The following is a 12523-nucleotide window of genomic DNA, read 5'->3' as shown; positions in this document are numbered from 1 at the left end:
CACCCCTGCTCCATAGCACAGGCCGCTTTTTATGCACGCAAGGGGCGGGCAAAACCCAGGCATGGGACACGTCAGACACTTGGGCCATCAGGGGCAACAGAAGACTTCTCCAATTGTCGGCCCAGGAATCGAGGGGCCCCGTGGGTGCACATCCCACCGAGAGGCAAGAGGGCACTCGGGAGGCGGAGTGTTGCCAGCTGCTCAGGGGGTGGCCTGCTAATGCACTCTGTGGCCACCCAGGTAGGTGGCCTGCTCTTCTTTCCTACTGGGCCTGAGTGGGGGCCATGGGCACAGCTCTGCAGGGAGCACAGGGGAGGGGGTGAAGACCAAGGCCTCCCAGCAACTGAGAGAAAAGAGCAAACCCTCAGCAACCAAGGAACTCACTCTAGCACCTTCCCACCCAGCCCTGTTCTCCATCACACACGCACCAGCCCTCCTCGTGGCCACATTTGTTCTGCAACCCCCTCCCCATGCCACATGTGGGAAGGGCCTTGCTGGTCCTTTGGGCCTCACCTTTGTGTGAACCTCTGCTTTGATCATGTCAGCCACAAGGAGGGAGAGCAGTTTGGAAGGGAAGTGGAGGAGCAAGATTGCCCTTTCTCTGCCCCTCCTTGTACACCTCTCTGGGGCACCAAAGAGTCCAGCTGCTTGCAGAAAATCCTCCAGCCACACAGGAACCCAGCGTTCTGAGTCCTGACCCTCCATGGGCCAAGGCTTCAAGAAATCCCACCGTATCAAGTGGAAGAAACTGGGGAATGGGCCCTCAGATGACAGAGAAGCAAAAAGCCACCTGTTTCTTCTCCACCCAAGCTATGTAGATAAATACAACACCCCTCCTATGACAGCCCCTGACTGTTCCCAAAGCACTCCCAATGTGCTTATTCTTGTCCCCATTGTACAGATGAGCAAACTGAGGTTTCCACTAGCAAAGTGACTTCCTTGCTCCAAGTTGTCCAGCAAGGAAGAGGTGACACCAGGACTTGATGTTAGGCCCATGGATCTCAAATATTTCCTTCCTTTGTAGTGGAGAACTCAGAGTCTGCACAGGAGAAGACTTGGCCTGCTGCAAAATGAGCTTGACCTTGCAACATAATCCATACTTATGGACTCCTTGGTTTCTGAGGTGTGGTCATATTGTGCTGATGTTAGCCTGCCAGGCTTCTGAGCAGTCCCCAGTCCTGACAGTTTGTCCGCAGCACTTCTAGCTCTGACGCTGCTCCTTGCCCCTCTCACTGGAATGCCACCTGGCTGGCATCAGGAGTCGGGGACTGGGCCTGCCTCCATGGCTCTCCGGCTCAAGGGTCTTCATGGCCCTCAGTTCCTCTGTTGCTCAGCGTATGGCGTGACTCTGGAGTAAGGGCGGGGAATCTGGGGAGGGAAGCCAGATTCATCCCCAAACCAGGAAGCACAACGCTTGGCATGGTTCCTGGCCTGCCTGAGGAAAGAGAAGGTGCATTGGTTACTGAGGCTGGCCTAGGGCAGGGGAGAGGCAGGAGGGAAAGGGGGTGTTAGGAGCCCGTGGAGATGGGGGAACACACCACCAACCAGGTTCCATGGGCTCCAGCCAGGGGAAGGCCCCAGGGAGAAATGGGAGCACCTGGAGGGGTGGGGACTACAGAGAGAGGCCAGCAGGACCTCTAATCTGTCCAGCCTTCCTTCCCAAGCCAACTCCCCAGCCGGGCCCTCTCTCCCTGCAGAGGTGTGTGACAGCTGGGGCAGTTCCAGAGGAGGGATCCCCCTGAACCCCACAGGGGGAGGGCGCCACCTCCCACCGCCTCCTTCCATCTCTTCCTGTCACATCCTTAGCCACCAGTGTTTCAAAATAAACTGGTTTCTGGCTGGCTGTTGACTTAGGAATCCAAAACATCAGGTTTCAAATCCATTCCTAAAGTTTTAGCTCTCACCTCTCGGCAGACCGTTCCAGTCCAAACTGCTCCTTTTGAGCTCCTGCCCCACAGAGTGGACAGCCTCCTGCACGTGTCCTCCAGGGTGACCCTCAGACACCTCCAGCTCAACTGGTTCTAAAGCAAAGCTCTTCTTTCCCCTCCCCCACAGCCCCACTCCTAAAACACAATTCATCCTTGAACCCTAGGAATAATGTCACCACCCATCAGCTGGACATCATTTTTTATATTCCTCGCCTTACTTTGTCCCTTCAACATATATGAACAGGTGGTACCAGGTACTGCCTGAGGAGATGGGGGACAGCAGTGAGCAAGTGACAATCCCTGCACCCACTTCAGTTTATAGTCTCATCCAATAAGTAACCAGAAAATCACTCACCAGTTGACAAGAAGTTGAGATGGGTGTAATCCCAGGGGCTGAGGGAACCCAGAAGAGGAGTATTGGGCCAGGCACAAGGGTTCATGTATGTAATCTCAGTGACTCAGGAGGCTGAGGCAGGAGGATTGCAAGTTTGAGACCAGCCTCAGCAACTTAGTGAGACTCTTGTCTTAAAATACAAAAAACTGGGGATGTAGCTTAGTGGTAGAGTATCCCTGAGTTCAATTCCCATTACCAAAGAAGGAAAGAGGAAAGGAAGGAAGGAAGGAAGGAAGGAAGAAAAAAAGGAGGAGAAAGGGAAGGAAGGAAGCAATTAATCAAATCCTGTATGTGGATCATTGAAGTCCTCTCACAGAGCTAAGAGTATGTACAAAGGCCAGAAGTAAAAGAGAATGTTCATCAATTGAGAAACTTGATCACATGATGCTGTGGATATAGAGAGGCAAAGCTATAAATTGGGGGATAGGGTCTTACCTGGTAGGAGATGAGCCTGCAGAAATCGCTAGGCACTTGAGCATAAAGAAAAATTTGGGATAGAAAGATGATATCTAAGGATAAACTAAAGGATGTAGTGGCCTTTGGGGAGTGCCCTCAAAGCAGGGTCCTCGGACTGGGGTTGTGGCTCAGTGGTAGAATGATTGCCTAACATGTGTGAGGCACTGGGTTCGATCCTCAGCACTATATAAAAATAAATAAATAAAATAAAGGGATTGTGTCCATCTACAACTAAAAAAAAAAAAAAAAAAAAGCAGTGTCCTCATGTTCTCAGGCCTATTCGCATTCACAGAGTGCTAATGGTCTATGTTGAGATAAACTTTTACACCAGTTTCACTTTGCTTTGACATCCAGAAGCATTATCTATGGGCTTGTATTCCATGTGTTCTGTTTTTAAAAATACCTTTATTTTGTTTATTTATTTATTTTTATGTGGTGCTGGAGATGGAACCTAGTGCCTCACACATGCTAGACAAGTGCTCTGCCACTGAGCTACAACCCCAGCCTTTTTATAGTATAAAATTTTGAGAAGCACTGCTCTTTGGCCATGAGAACAAGGAAAGGAGAAATATTGGAGAAAATAAATTAAAGAGGAGTATATTGAATTTGCTTTTGCTTTGTTGAAGAAACTTGGGCAGGGAATACTGTATAAATACAGAATTTAAGTGTTGATAGTATGGAGGCTACAAATAAAGCTAAGGCCAGGGAAGGTCAGATGAAAGAAGGAATTTAGAGCTAGACTAGACATGTGCTTTGCTGTGATATGATGGAATTTTTCATTTTTTTAAGAAAATATTTTTTTAGTTGTTGATGAACCTTTATTTTATTCATTTATTTATATGTGATACTGAGAGTTGAACTCAGTGCCTCACACATATGAGGCAAGTGCTCTACCACTGAGCCACAACCCCAGCTCTGGAATTTCATTTTTAAAAAATACAAAAAATATTAATGTCCATTAACATAAGGAGTTTTTAACTGTAAGATACCTAGTATTGTGCACGTGCATCCTGTGAGTGTCTAGTGGTGATGATAGTAATGCATAGTTTCTAAAGAAACCAAGGCTCTCCTTCTGGGCACCAAAGATCTTGGAGAAATTTCAGACACCAGCACCTGTATTCTCTTTGGGTTGGATGAACTTCACCTGAAAACCGTATTCTGGTAGCTTCATTTATCGAAAGCTGGGTACTGCAGGAGACACAAAGAGAAAAATGGATTTGTAATTAAAATACATGGTTCAAGTGGGTTATTGGTTAAAAATTTGCATCAGCATACCAGTCTATGATTCTGTGTTTGGTATGGGAAAGAAAACACTGAATTGTTTTTATTGCTTGCATGAGCACTCCATAGCTATTTTACATCTTTCAAATAAAAGTGAAGGGTAATTTTTATTTTTTTACTCCCCCCCCCTTTATTCCTAAGCCATTTCTGACACCCTAAATTAATTTTATTTTTTCAAAATCATAATGAACCTCAAGAATTCAGTATTTTATGTATGTATTCTTTATAATACTACTACAAAAACTTCATAGAGAAATATGTATTAAGATGAGTTTACTAAAGTGAACTAATAAAAACCTTATGGTGATTCTTCAAGGTTAACTGCTAAAAAATAGAGTAAAAAATCGTGTTCTGTGGGCTCTCAACAATGTTAACATTGCTTCTGGCTAGTGTTGGAACTTCATCTGTGTGATTAGATTTAAAATGTGGATGATACTGGACTTTGGGCTCTAGAATTCCATTTGTGATTTACAGAAAGGAATTGCTATGTATTAAATTCTGAGGAATCCTATTTCTATGTTTTGTCCTAAAGCATTTAGAGAGATGACCAGTGGTAAATATTACTTTTTCCAAATGTAATGGACAGAATTTAGAAATATGGGACAATGGACTTTACTGTGATTGCAAATCATGCATAAATGTACTTTTTATAAACCTGTGTTAGATTTTTCACTCACCCAACTCAGCAACATCATAATCATCATGTCATGTTCAATAGATTTAAATTTTTTTATTTTATTAGGGACAGCATGAAGCTTTTTACATAAAGATTTGAATAAGAAATGTAATTATTTTCAAAAATACCAATATTGGCATGCTATATTAGAAATTTTTTTTCAAAGTGTTCACATTGGCAGTCTATGATTCAAATTATTCATATTCCTTTAATATTTCACATTTTTTTCATTGTAGAGTCAATAAATTTGGGTGATCCATATATATCATGTATCATTTATTGACTAAGCTATTTTTCTGTATTTTGTTTTCTATTATTTTATGTACCTCTTAGTTGCCATTTATCTTTATAAAAAGAATCTTGGTTTGAGGAATAAGTGAATAAAACATTTTTGTTTTATTTTCTTTATCTGTATTAGGCTAGGTCTAGACACTATTTGATAGATCTTTTGCCTGAAGCTTGAAATGTGTTGTCCACTTTGGGTGGACTTCGTGAATTTTATATCAAGATGACTTTCAAGTAATGTGGTCAGACTTTGATAGTTGAGGGTGTTCCTCCAACTTTCATTTTTGGGAAAAACCAGAAGGCAGTATACCACTTAGGAAAATGTTTCTTATGGGATAACTTGAACATACACTCTCAAGAATTTTCCTACTGTCTTTCATCTTAGATTTTGAAGACTAAGCACTTGTTTCTGAGTCTTCCTGTTTTCACTTAACTTTGTTGGTCAACTCTGTGTTTTGGTAGAAGGTGACCCTGTGGTATATCCACTGCTTTTTTCTCAGATGCGTTTTAAATAGGCCTAGCTTCTAGGTGTCTGTGTTAGGAAGAAGAATCAATTTCAACATTTTATGGTTTAGAAAAATTTGCACACTATTCTTACTTTTGGCATGATAAATTAGCAATAGGTTTATAAGATTATGTGTTTAAGAAATACTTTGTTTACTTTTCACTTATCTGGATGTGTGTGTATGTGTGTGTGCCCCATTGTACCCATACTTCGAATTTTGTTTCTTGCAATGATTTCTTGAAAGTTATTTTTATGGCAACTTGTTAAATTTTCAGAAGTGAAATTTTTAAAGTAGTGTTATACTGCATATTTTCCACATAGTAAGTTTGTGGGAATACTTTTTTTTCTTCTCTTCAACATTTCACTTTTATTTTAACCTCAGAATGGAATATTGATTCCCAAATCTTCATATACAAATTTCAGCCATAATTTTTTTATTATTTTAAGTCCCCCTTCAACATGGATCTTTATTGACCCACATTTTATTTTCTTGCTATTCGTGGGGTTTTTTTTTTTGCCTTTTTTGCATTTAATCAAACTATCATAATTTTATTTTTGAACTATTATCAGACTTTCAATTCATAAATATTTGAAAACTATGACTTTAGGACCTTTTTATTTGTGTAAGCAGACAATATTGCAGGTGAAACATCTTAACTTCAAGGATTTTCCTATACTTTTCAGTAACAAACTTATTTTTCAACACTAAGTTGCTCTATAAGAAATTTGTACAATAGAGAAACTCCAGAGTTTGATAGTACTGTCTGTCTATCTTTTATTCAAATGAGTTATACAAATAAAAAAATTAAATAGTATGCTGGCAATTATGGCTGATTGTACATTTTTTCTGTTATACTAATATTTTAGAGAATTTGATTCTTCACTTGCAGTATTTATGTGCTAAGAAAAAAAAAGAAAAGAAAAGGAAAAGCCAATACTTAGAATACTAATGTTTGTATTGAAATAGTTAAAATGAAACAAAAATGAAACATTTTTTTAATGCATTTATCTTTTTTTATATGTATTCTCTACTCTCCAAAAATGATTAATTACATTAAATTTATGTGTTAAAATTTAGTATGAAAAATTATTTTGTTTTTAGCAATTAATATAATATTTTCTAAATTAATAAATCAATGATTTTATTTAAGAAATTTCTATTAGAAATATGTATTCATTTTATTATCTTTAGAAATATAAACTGTAGTAGTTTGATAAAATATTACATTTTATTGTTTTGTCTTTACTCCCTTGTTTTAAAAATGTTGGAGTTCTTGCTAAAGCTATTTGGATAACTGAGTAAAAGTGACGTTTTAAATGCATAGTTGTGGATTTCAATTATATGTCTGTGTTATAAAATTTGAATAAGGATGTGTTCTTTTAAACCTTTTAAGCATTGTTCTGTTTATCTTTCTATAATAGTATTCTTTATTTTTCATTAGAATACATTCACATGTATTCATCATCATATAAAACGAGAGAATTGAGTATTTTTTCAGCAAGTCACATAGTCATCAGCTTATTTTTCTTAGCAATTTTCTTCCCACTTCTAGCAATATGAAAAAGAAATTCTTATGGTTTTCTCCTATTTGATAAAATGATACATAGAGATAAAAACCAAGAATGAGAAGTATCTAAAATACTTGTTATCTAGGCCAAATGACTGTGACTTTGATGAAGTTACAGACATTGATATATATATTTGACACCTTTCCTTTGTATTTCTTTCTATAAAACAAAATCATTGATGGTATATGTAAGTTACAATCTAAAGAAATGTGATTTTCAGGTATTTGCAAGCATTTTTATGCATGCATTGTGTAAAATCACATTGCATATCGGTGTAAGAAATTTGTTTCCTTTTGAAAAGTGAAGAAAGAATTTGCTCATGTTATAGTTTTGATCATGAGGACTTTATTATTTTCTTTGACTTGCAGAACATTCATGTTCTGGTGCATGTTTTGGAGTGTATACTAGTTTGTGTTTCCCATTTTAGCATGTGCTCTTATAAATTTTATATACTGAATTTCCTGAATGAAAGTATTAAGAAGTGGAATTTCTGTGTTAATGAGCAATAAGCATGAATAAGGCTTCTAGAGAATATAAAACAGATCAGCTTTGTAATGTTCTTGGAAAAGTTGCTGCAGTAGCTGAATGCTTGAGATTTGGGTTTTGTTGAGTTCAAATGTAAATGCTCATTTTCCATTAAGTACTTATCAATGAGGACATTTCACTTGCAGGAGAAATGTTGCAATTCCATGTGATAAGAACACCTCCTGGTAGAGGAAATGTTACTGTTAACTGGAAAATTATTGGACAAATATAGAATTCAATATTGCTAACTTTACTGGACAACTCTTCTTTCCTGAGGTAATACCACAAAGAAAAGTTTCACCATAAATTTCTAGGAAAAAACAGTGTTAAGGAAAATGGGATAGAAATCAACATCACTGTATTGTAGTTATCATCATTCTCTCTTTTCACACATATTGGTATAAATTCTTCTTTGATGATGTATGCATTCTTTTTCTTTTCATTTTCACTTTCTGAGTATTAAGTCAAATAGTTATTACCTCTGCCTGTGCACTACAGTGAACTTTGTGTAACTGACATCTCTACAACATTGGTATCTTCTTTCCCTTTCTTCATTTTTTTTCCTATTCACCACTGTTGTAAAAATCTCCCCAACTTACTGCTTTGTGTGAAGGTTTTAATAAAGCTCATGAGATAATATTTACATTAATTAACTCAGCTTTCAGAATCTTCCACACTTAGCTCCTTTCTGCTTTAAGCCTTGTTTCTCATGTCAATATTTATTATTTAATTAATTTCATTAATTCAAAGACATGTTTGTTTAAATGAAAATATGTTTGGATGCATGATTTATAAGGTTAATACAATGAGGAGATTGTTTATGTTCAGTAACAAAACATAGATGGATTTCTTTCTTTTTGACATAGGGGACAATGAATCAAACAATATTGGTGCATTTGTTGGATGACAACATTCCTGAGGAAAAAGAGTGTATCAAGTCATTCTGTATGATGTCAGGACACAAGGTAGTTCAGAATTCAGTTTTGAACTTTTTCTTTTCAAAAAAGAAACGGTATTGCTTTCTGTATTTTTAACAATTAAATATCAATTTTAAAAATGTTACTTTATATATTGTTTGTTCCATAGAAATGTTAGATCCAAAAAACACTACCACAGGATTGGGAATACTTTGTGGACAAGTGAAAAAAGCTCTAAAATGTTTTGCTAAATAGTTATTTATGGAATGAAATACATTTCAAGGGTAGACAATTTTGAAATTAATTTTATGTCAACAAACTCATTTGGATTTTAGACCAAGTATAGTGTATAACAATTCAAATTTAGTCATTTTTGAGTAGACATCTAGGTACTTTTCTTAGATTTTACTTCATTTCTGAAATCAGATAACAAATACAATCAATAATGACAATAATATATGCCAAGTGAAAACTTCATGATTTACTCTCTGGAAGAGTGGATGGAATGCAGGATCTTTGTCACCTGGAGATTTCTATAGAGATGTGACAAAGGAGAATCCTTTCTGGTGACTTTAAAATGCTTTAGAGTGGGGATATGTTTTACATATTTAGATGTTAATGCCAAATTTATGTTAGGTTTCCTAATGGGGTCCCTGATATTTTTAGGAGTTCCACCAACAGGAATTGCTCTGCTTGATCCTCAAGGATACTCAGCTGTCTTGATGGTGGAAGCCAGTGATGAACCACATGGAGTTTTAAATTTTGCTCTTTCATCAAGATTTGTCTTACTGCAGGAGGCTAACATAACAATTCAGCTTTTCATCAACAGAGAATTTGGATCTCTAGGTTTGTATTGCTCTAGAATGAATGGGGTTTCTGGCAAAGGCTTTCTAAGTATTCTACTTGTGTGGATAAAGCCATTACTAAACTAAATCAGCGAAGGAAAAATAATATTTATTAGTTTGGTTTAGTACTTTATAACTTCTTTAGTTTTAAAAAGATTCCAAGGGAATTATCTATTTGCACAGAAATGATGTGTAACAAATCTCAGTAGCATGTGGTAGGAGGTGGCATGTGGGTTCACTGATAACACTGGGCTTGGCTGGGCTGGCTGTTCTCCATGTTTTTTATTCTTCTCCTGGACAAGTAGAAGCACAAGAAAGCAAGTGAAAACCTTAGGTCTAGGCTCATGACTAGCACATCATCAATTTTATTACACAAACTCAGAGTCCCCAGGTGGGGTTTGTATGCCTTACCCAGAAAGGGCCATCGCTGATCCTCACATGGTAAAGACTGTGGAAATAGGAAAGGCCAAGGAATTGAGGTCAACAGTAGAAGTTACTGCAGTCGCTAAAGGAAAAGCTGACGACACAGTGAGACTTATTTAGAAGTTTAAATAACTACAAAACCTTTTTGAACCAATTCAATTAGGAGCTATCAATGTTACCTATACCACCGTTCCTGGAATGTTGAGTCTGAAGAATCAAACTGAGGGAAATCTTGCAGAAGCAGAAGTTGATTTTGTCCCAGTAATTGGCTTTCTGATTTTAGAAGAAGGGGAAGTAGCAGCAGCCATCAACATCACTATACTTGAGGTAAAACTCTCTTGTTATTTTCCTGTTATTATAATAAACCTGAAGTAACCCCAAAGTAGAACCTGAGAGAATATCCTAAAACATATTAATATTCCAGGAAGAGATTTCTACCAAACAGTAGAAGTACAAGTCAGCAAGCAAAGCATGCAAGCCCTTTTTAAGTAATGAATTTCATGAAAGCTAAGATAATGTGATAATTTTTAATTCTCTCTATATTAAAACATTACTCTGCCTTTAATATAAAGTTGGTATAGTTTACAACTATAATCTCCAGAAACTCTTGAATTCATTTCTGTTTCATTCCCTCTTCTGGTTCCTTTAAATCGGCTTATTATTTTTCATGAATTTTTTTTTTCAAATCACACAGAAGTTTCTCCTCCTGTTTAGAGGGGCTATCCTGCTTTTGTGCTTTTGCTTATAGAAACATCTTGTGAAAAAGAGAATTTCTTCAGGGCAGTTCCCTATAGGAAGAAACTGGCCTAAGAGGCTCCAAAGGAGCATTTTGATTACTACAAACAATTTATTGGACCAGCATATTCATGTAGGTCACAGTCTTTGTGGGTAGAACCTGTTAAATTAGAGACAGCAGGAACCTCACTAGAGACTGATACCATAAAATGTGATTATGGTCAAGCTTAAAGTAATCATTGGTGGCTGAAATTGTACTTTAATTAATTTTTCATATTGTGAACTCCCATGTTGATTTAGGGCTTAGTGTTTCAGCTACTAAACTACATTTCCAAGAGGTTTATAAAAATAGTATTATAGTGAGGTTAGGGGATGGTATGTAGTGGAGTATGAATATTTCATTTGAAAAAATATTTTTCAATTTACTATGTATTTTGGGGATTCCATTTTTAATAGCTTCTATTCTCTCAGGGTCTTTTATTTTTATTAATTTAAAAGTAGGATAAGCCATCTGAAGTGAGTAGCTTTTATTGATTTCTGTGGCACTATGAGCTAAGGTAGCATTATGAGAATTCCAAATCTATAAAATAAAAGGTAATATTATATCAGTATGTAACAGGTAACACAGGATTTGACAAAAATCACAGGCAAGTCATCTTTCAAATGTCTCATCTGTTAATGTAACTGAATTTAAGTAAGTGGATTATTCCTTAGTTATGTTAGTTTTAAAAACAGAAAATATATAGCCATTCTTTTCTTCCCCCTATAGTCTAAATTTTTAAACCTGGGTTTTCAGTTTCACTTTTCTTTCTCTCTAGCTCTTTACAACATTTTCTGCTCTTTGAGTAGCACTAGATTAAAACACTGCAGGTTTGATGAACAAAAGCAATAGTTACACAGTGTGTAACTGTTAGTGGTTGGCTGGTTCCTCCTGACATGGATTTTGCTTATCTTTACTTTTTGGGCATCAGCCTTGTTTTTCATTGGTATTATGTGGTCTAATGATTAATAATAATAACTATCACTTAAAAATTATTGTCTATAGATTATGTACTCCACAAACATTATTTTAAATTATTATTACAATCTCACCCCAAAGTAGCTATTATTTCTTCCATTATAAATATGATTGAATTGGAGCCTTAATATTTAAGCAACTTACCTAAAATTATAGAATTTTGAAGATCTCTTTCATTGCAAAGCATATATGTAATGTGTGTGTGTGTGTGTGTGTGTGTGTGTGTGTGTGTATTATAATGATATCATTCTACCCCTCATTCTAAACATTGGATATTATGGAATTTAAAATGTTTTGTTCATGTTACATTTAAAATAACCAGGTTTATATATTTATATAATTGGTTTGTGTATTATGTAGGTCTAGGCTGAAAATATATTATTAAGTGGTTTCATACTGTTCAACCTATACAGCTAGGTATAAGTTTAATACTTTTATTTTTTTTCCAATTTAGATATTTTCTGCTGCAATTTCATTTTGATACTTTCTGTATACTTTGATGCATATATATTTGTAAGACAACTTAAAATAGCTTTTGATTTGTAATTCTTTTGAAAGCATAATTAAAGGAATTTAATGAATGTAATTTTTGTAGCATGATACACCTGAACTAGAAGAATATTTCCTAGTAAATTTAACCTATGTGGAACTTACCATGGCCCCTTTAACCTCTTTTCCTCCAAGACTAGGTATGATGGCTCTTTTGTTTGCTTGTTTCATTTTACTTTCTTCCAGTGAAGTAAAGTAACTTCATTTTTAATCAGAAGTGTGTTTGTTCATTTCAACTATGTGAGCTTTTTACATTTATTTTAGAGAGCAGCATTATTGTGGTTTTGGGCATTGGATAGTATAAACACATTAAGAATTATTATGTGGTGGTCTTTACATTTTACAACTATTTTATAAGCAAATTTGTAATCCTCAAAATAAAATTAGCTCTTGGGAAGGCATTTTATTTTCATGTTC

This window comes from Ictidomys tridecemlineatus, unplaced genomic scaffold (assembly GCF_052094955.1).
Source record: "Ictidomys tridecemlineatus isolate mIctTri1 unplaced genomic scaffold, mIctTri1.hap1 Scaffold_67, whole genome shotgun sequence".
Taxonomy (NCBI): Eukaryota; Metazoa; Chordata; class Mammalia; order Rodentia; family Sciuridae; genus Ictidomys; species Ictidomys tridecemlineatus.
Note: the sequence above shows the minus strand (reverse complement) of the source record.